Genomic DNA, 8,113 nt, shown 5'->3' on the forward strand with positions numbered 1-8,113 from the left:
GGACCAGACACCAATGAGGCGCCACCTTGGATACAATCTTTCCACCCAGGGTCTGGACCTCCTTTGCATGCCGGCTTCAGACTCTAGTGGGTTCTCCATTATGTCAGAAGCATCATAGATAGATGGCCCCTGGTGTGAGTTCCTTGAGCCCTGCAGCATTCACAAGATCATCAGGATGCTCCATAATGACAATACTCTTATCCGCTGGGACCCGGTGTTTGATGCGCTGCCATCTCAATGTGATCTGTTCTCCACTTGTTTGATGCCCATTCAAGATCCAAGGCATGCATTGCCCCCAGGAATCCCACATAAACTGGCGAGGCTCTTTCTACACTAGACTCAGACATGGCCAGAGTTCCTTGATTGATCTCTTACTAAGGACCAACCACACTCACACTTCATAGTTTGGTGCCAGAACATCCGCTCTAATTTTTTTTCTGTAACCAACAGCCTAGGCAACATAGCACCCTCTTCACTCACACACACACTGTTGCATTCTCCGTGCTCCCCTCGTCCTCAGAACTAGAACATTTAAAACTGGTATTCTATTTCTTCCACGATTTCCAGTGTCACATCCTGGTCACCGGTTTGATGTTTGTCCGATTGACCTGGCACTCCTGGGAAGATTTCCAGAGATCGGAGTCTGATGACAGGCCTCCATGGTGGACTGCATTATTCAAAGCCACATCTGGTAATCAAAGTCACTCTCATACACATTCTCAACATCTGATGCCTGCCAGCATCTACATTTTTTTTTAAATGTGGATACCAAAAAACACAAATCGGTGGTGTTTGGTGGCCATGAGTTTGATCTAATCTTTTTGGCACTCTCTAGTAGGAAATCACCACTTATCTGGCCCCTCGAGCATCTCCCTTTTTAGGTCTCGCCAACGCAGCGCGCATGCACTGCATAGGAAAAGACCTTTTGAAATCGATTCAGCTTTGCAGGCAAAAACGTGCACGCATTGCATTGCTTTGAATGGCAACACGTGCACGTTTTGCGATTCCCTTACGGGAGCAAGCTTTCAAACCATATGTTTGTAATTACAGATGGTTCCTGCTCCCGCAAGGGAAACAGGCGCAGGCCCCCTCCTCTCTCCCCTCCCCCTGCTGCCTCCTCCCTCTCCTCGTCAAACCTTTTTTTTACAGTTCAGCGCGAGGCACGTGCGCTTGTTTGTGATTCCCATAACTCTGTCATGCGGAGATGGGGCATCGCCCTGCGGTTTGATTGTTCCAAGGGTCAGCTTTACAGTACAAGTTTGCCTACGCAGTGTGCACGCGCTGCATAGGAAAAGACCTTTTGAAATCGATTCAGCTTTGCAGGCAAAAACGTGCACGCATTGCATTGCTTTGAATGGCAATGCGTGCACGTTTGGTGATTCCCTTGCGGAAGCGAGCTTTCAAACCATATGTTTGTAATTACAGATGGTTCCTGCCCGCTCCTGCAAAGGAAACAGGCGCAGGCCCCCTCCTCTCTCCCGTCCCCCTGCTGCCTCCTCCTCTCCTCGTCAAACTTTTTTTTTTACAATTCAGCGTGAGGCGCATGCACTTGTTTGTGATTCCCATAACTCTGTCATGCGGAGATGGGGCATCGCCCTGCGGTTTGACTGCTCCAAGGGTCAGCTTTACAGTACAAGTGAAGCGAAAACTCTGCACGCCGTTGCTGACCTGTCTGCTTTAAAACCTGCCGTAAAGTTAATTGAGACAGATTAAAGACAACACAGAAAGGGCCTAAAATAAGCGCGTTAAACACTGTTGTTTCCCTCGTGTTATCCTTTAAGTTGTGTGCGTGTGTGTGTGTGCACACTCTGCCCGCCCCCCGGCCGGCCCTCTCCTTCCCTCTCCCCTTCACCCTCCCCCATTGTAAAGGGATTAAGCCACCAGTCTGGAAAGCGCTCAGAGCTAAACGTGTTGCATGTCCTTCCTCTTTGATGCAGGACCTGGGGCAGTCGCTGGCTGGGTGCAGAGCCTGGGAGACGTGGCCGACATGAAGACGGACCTGACCCAGTGCATCGTGGCCCATGAGGCGCTGGTGCTGAAGGAGTAGGTCGAGCACTTGCACGTGCAGTGGGAAGAGCTCTGCTTGAGGGTGAGTCACCTCTACCGGCTGCATGGGTGGCTCTGTCAATGGGTGGGCGGGGGAGGGGTGGGAGGGTTCCAGGCCTCGGCTAACTTGCTTTTTGTGATTGTAAAATGGTTTATTCTGGTGGATGGCACTGCGCGGAAATATCCCAGCCCCTTTTGATAAACTCGCTTCTGATAGTCTCTTGTTTGGTCAAACACTTTTCACTCTCTGTATTGTATTGTTTTTGTCCATCTGCGTGAGACTTTTGTGGTCAGGTGAGGCAGCTCGCGCCGATGTGTAGACCTCTTAAAGGGAATCTGACATGTAGTGCGCATTTTAGGTATACGTAATGTAAACGTCCTCGTCTGAGTGTGAACCGGTCAGTGAGACTCGTTCAAGGGCTGTGGGAATTAGACAGTGACGTTACTAACGTGACGAGGACCGAATAGCATAACATGTAAAAGAGCATATGAGATTATCGCCTCTTACGTCATAAACAAAAATGCAAACCCTTAAACGCGCAACTTCCCCCAAAGCCCGGAGTTTGAAGCCGGCCCAGAGCGTCCCCACCTTCCAGTTCCACAGAGTCTGCATTTTGTGGTGACTGTGGGGCTGTGACTCGCTGCCAGTGACTGTGCCCGGAGGAGGAACGGCCCGCATGCACCACATAGTGCCAATATCGGCAACAGTTTTCACAAAACACATAAGTACATAAATAAACCACACAACACTATAGTAAGTGGAGAAATATTGCTGCAGGTTTATTAGCATAAACAATATGCAAACATGGTGGGTTATCTTACGGGCGATCCCAGGGCAGGCCAGCTCCTATGCCGCCTGCCCGTCTGATAAGCCTAGAGTCACCATGGCAACGCCAGATGGTGTATACCAACTATTGGGAGGGGCCACCCCTCCCATCCGTGGACCCCCAGTCCACTTGCTTCACACGCCCCCGCCCCGTGAGGGGTGGGCGGAGCATACATGGCAGCCCCCGGTTGCTCAGACCCACAACCGCCTGTTGGCTAACGGGGCGCCGTCGTTCTTCCAGGGGACAACGCTAAAACATCCCTGGGTATCCTGGCTTAGCACCCCGCGGTGCTGCTGCATGATGTACCCCTTGGTATGTGTAGACCCTGGATCGCCCTGTAACTCCTCCTGCAACACAAAGTAACATTGTTAGAAGACCTAACCCCCCCTTTGTACCTCTGGACGCTGGGTAAGCGGAAGGGCGGGCAAGGCGAACGAGAGGACAAGAGGGCGAGGAGGGGGCGGAGACAGTATAAATACCCCTGTCTCCTCCCCGCCCCCGCCGGAAGCAGCCATCTGCTGGGGTCTCCCCTGGTGTAACCCAGGGACTAGACCTCCCACCCCTGTGCCTTCCTGTGGCACTAAGGCGGTGCCCTCTTAGGGGGGGGGGGCGCTGCGCAACCCGCCCCGGGCAGCCTTACAGAAGCACCTCCTCACTGTTCCTCACACCCCTGTTGAGCTGTCTCCAACTTTTGGCAAAGGCCGTCGGTGAGACCGTCCCCGGGCTTGCAGGAGGTCTGGAGCTGGCAAAGCTGCCTTTGTTTCCAGAAGCTCTCAGCTTCTGAATTCCTTGGGCCGGCGAGCTGGAGGTCACTTGCGCAACTGCAACATAAACAGTCGAAGCTGCTCTGGGCAAACGCTCCCTCCCGGGCTGCCTGCTCTGCACTGTGCAAAAAATGACTTTGAGGGGCAAAGATACAAACACAAGTGGCATCTAGATCATACAACAACATGACCTTCGCATAAACACTTGCAACTTTCGGGAGATTTATGATAAAAAAAATCTATTGTGATAGACGTTTTTAGAATTCGGCGTCACTTGAGCGAGTATTGCGGTGTGACTCGTGCATACCGTGAAATTCAGTAATTCACGACTCCGTTGTATGCCACTATTAATAACAATCATGAAATGCTGTACATGGCTCTCCATCCCTGACATGTTTTTGTAGGGCGCATTAACGCCACTGCACTTGCCTCCGAAATCAAAGAAATTGCGCCACAGGAGAAGAATTTCAATGATGCCCTGAACCCACGCACGTTCTCCCAATCACATCTTCTTTATTCAAGCATTTTCAGACCTACTATGAATATTGCTTAAGAAGTAAGAACCAAATTCATATAGTTTTCACCTTTTGATTGAATATGTAAGACGGTGGTGTGCGTGCATTTTGGCCATAACCTCAAGATTACATGTCTTAATACAGGAACGGCAAGGCTCGAACTTTAATCAGTGATATCCCTGTTGAAAAACTACATCACTTTCCAAACAAGCATTGGCATGCATAGCCAATATGTCTCGCCTTTGGGACCTTATAAGTGTTTAGTTATCCAGCACAATATCCTTGGTGCAAAAACATCAAGTGTTGCACGGCTAAACACTTATAAGGTCCCAAAGGCGAGAACTTTTGGCTATGCCAATGCTTGTTTTCAGTGTTTCTCGCTTTTCCTGAAGGGTCTCCTCTAGGTTGCAAAGAGGAGAGCTGATCATGTGGCCCTAGACTGGTTCCAGTGTCTTGAAGACATTCCCCAGGGCCATCTTGGTCCCTAACAGTCTTCACAACATGCAGAAGAGAGAATGGAGTTGAGGCACCCAGACGTGATAACTCCTTACAAGCAGTAAGTAGGTCAGGGGTATCCAACCTTTTCTGTAGTGAGAGCTACTTCTGCTCAAGGAAAGTCTTCCCGAGCTACTAGCAAATTTTATACCTGTAAAATAGTGACTACACCATGACCACCCAAAGCAAGATTTTCAGTAGTTACCATCCAAGTATACCAAGTGCAGTTACCAGCAGAAATGCTGGGAAAAAGTTCTTCAATATTAAATGCCTCCCCTTGACTTATGAAGTAACATTCAAATCTTGACATGCCCAGTGGCACAAAGGACATGAGCACAGCAGTACGTCTCCCCAGGTCAGCTTGAATTATCATTCACCAGTTTCTGAAAATGCACATTTTACTATCTAATACCACTTTCCACTGTGGAAAAACAAACTCGATTTTCCAGAAGAAACCCCATTTTTGAAAACTAAAACTGCCTTTAAAATATCAGTTTTCAGTTTTTGAGAAATGCACAGTCTCAAAACATCAGCTTGTCATTATCATCATGTACTCCAATGTACACATGCCTCATATGGACAGACTACTTTGAATTCCCAGGTATTACAGTCATATGCCATGATGCTCACCATTGGTATAGGAAACAATGGTCCTAGACTTCTTTAAAGCTACAATTCAGTTATGAAAAACATTCATTAGTCAAAGGGCATCCGGTACATATAGAATTATCATTGTATCATTAATGTACCACCATTTTCTTTACAATGCAAACAAGTATATCCTCAAAAGACACAAAGTCACAAAATATCGCTCCAATAGTGATTGTTTATTATTTAGTTACTTTTATAACAGATCACCATATTCAATGCCCAGGTCCGTGGACATTTGTGGGTTACCCCATTATATCATGGATGGATAGCACCACGGATGCCTGGATTATGCCAGTAATGCCCACCATCCTACTAGGGCCACAGTTGTGCGAAGGCTGGAAACCAGAAGGATCAGGGGTAAGACCACATATCAATCATGACCATTAATATGCCAGGAATAGGTACATATAGGCCAGTCATGCTCAGAGTAGGTCTATGATGGCTGCCAGCATACCACAACTAGACCAAAAATACTAAAATAGTCAAGGATGACCATAATTATGCCATTGGCACTATTGTGTCAGGAATGGACACAATTATGCCAAATATAACACTCTTATGATGGGGCTAGCATATATATTTGGCGGTTCTTGGCACCAGGCATAGTTTCAGGAAGCAATAGTGTTTATAATGGACACACACATAAATGTTGATGAAGCTCTTAATTTTCTTTGGTCTGGATCATACCCTGTTCTCCTCAGGTCTTGAGCTGATCATGCATCTAACTGACACATTTTCACTCTGACTCCTGCTGTCCCACACTTTGGTGGGTCAGCACTGATTACAGCTCGGGCTACTGCTGACATACTTTTTTGATGGTGCACTGTTCACACAAATGTTGTGACTGATAAAGGAGGGACTGCAACATGGTCAATCTCCTTGTGGCTTAATTATATTGAGATTGGATACAGACTGTCATGTAGCCGATCCTATAGGCTGGCACACTGTGTGTTTGAGTGTTAGTATGAGTTACTGTGATAAGTTTGGCTGGCTGTCACTCTTAGGGTCTTGAGATGATCAGTGCTGCGTTCTTTAATAGGCACCTACTCTGAAATTGATACTGGGCTTGACTTCACCTCAGAGAGCTACTTTGAAGGTACTGGCAAGCTACCAGTGGCTCCCGAGCTACTCGTTGGAGACCCCTGAAGTAGGTTAAACCAACAGGGATTCTAACCCTGACAGGTGAAATAACTTGGTAGCACCTTACCACTCACATCATTGGGGAGGGTAGTGCCCCTCCTCACACCAAAAATGTTGAGGTCTTACCCTTCCTACTTGACACCTAGCTCTGAGCGGAGCACAGGATAGTGTCCCAGCTTGGGACTCAATGTATAACCTATTCATAGGCGGGCCCCAGGGGTCTCCAGTAGGAAAGGGACACCTTCTTGCACAAAAACAATCCTGAGAGGCATTTCCCTCTTTCTGTGTGTGCTGCACGAGGCTCATGGGCGGACGGGTAGAAACACCCACGCTCCACCCAAGAAGGGCCGTTCTGAGGCAGTGTAACGCAAGGCAGGGATTTGCGCTGCGTTACTCTAGATTTATCAAGCCATACAGGATCACACACCGTGACCTTGCATGGTTTGATAAATCTCACTTAAGTTTTGCGTTGCCCTTGCATGACGCAAGGGTGATGCTAAACCTTGATAAAAATGGGCCTGTTTTTGTTGCTGTGCGAGGGTCAACTTTCGACGCTAAAAACTTTTAATGCGGAAAAGTCAATTGACCCTGCCTTTGCGGTGCACAACAGTGACCAGTGTCTATCGAGGGCCTCACAAACATTTAGTCAATCTCAGCTTAAGTATGCAAAGTATGATAATCTTTGATAATGATTGCAACCCTTCTAACCCCGCAAATACTTTTGCACACTGGACCACAACAGGAGCCAGACAGTGTTCAGGCCAGCACTAACACAGACATGCACCCGCGGTGGATGTCGCAGGTCTGCAAATCCAGCAGGCCTACCGTAATGTACGCTGTAATATAACCCCAGTCATGAAGCTGTGTCCCAGAATTCTAAGACTTCCCATCAAGAGCCATGGGATCACTGTTACTCCCCACAGGACTATTTTAATGCTACCCCATTCTTGTCATTTACTTCAGTTCCTATAGTCTTGGGATCCTATTCTCCTGTCTTAGTATCACCAAAATAGCAAGGGAAACGGAAGTGATATCACATGCCCTTTGACCCCAATGACATCACAGAGGCCACATCTTGTCACCTATGCAGCCCTTCAACAGCCTCCTATTTGCTTCAAAAGGACTGCAGACAGTGGGTGGAGAGGGCATGGCACTAAGTGAACTTGGCTCTTGAATCTTTCTTTACTTTTGGTGTCTGTTTCTGCCTTCCTGACCCTGAGGCGAGGGGCGGCAAGGACAGAATGTGGGGCCACACAGTGCAAGCCCTGCTCACAGCTAGGCTATTTAGGCCTTCATTTACTAAAGTTTGTGAGTGGAGATAGTGTCAAGTCTGCAGAACTCAATAACAGATAGAGGAGGCAGCAGATTGAAAGGAGGCGGGTAAGCAATCTGAGAGCCATCTTGTAGAAAAAAAACCTTATTGCTTCAGTGCTGTCCCTGTCGCTTCACTTACCTTAGTTTACAGATCAATGAGGTCCTGATGGTGTCAAAGGCGTGACTCTGCCCATGTCAAAATCCATACCTAGGAGCGCCAAGCTGGAAGCAGGGACCACCTCTGAACCGGTCCTCTCCCTGCTACACTCCTCTACCCACCTCTGTCCCAACTCATTCCTACCTGCACTCTCAGGTCTCACTTCCACCCTCTTGTCCCGCCTCATTGCTAGCCCCACTCTCC

Source organism: Triturus cristatus, chromosome 12, assembly GCF_964204655.1.
Source record: "Triturus cristatus chromosome 12, aTriCri1.1, whole genome shotgun sequence".
Classification (NCBI taxonomy): domain Eukaryota; kingdom Metazoa; phylum Chordata; class Amphibia; order Caudata; family Salamandridae; genus Triturus; species Triturus cristatus.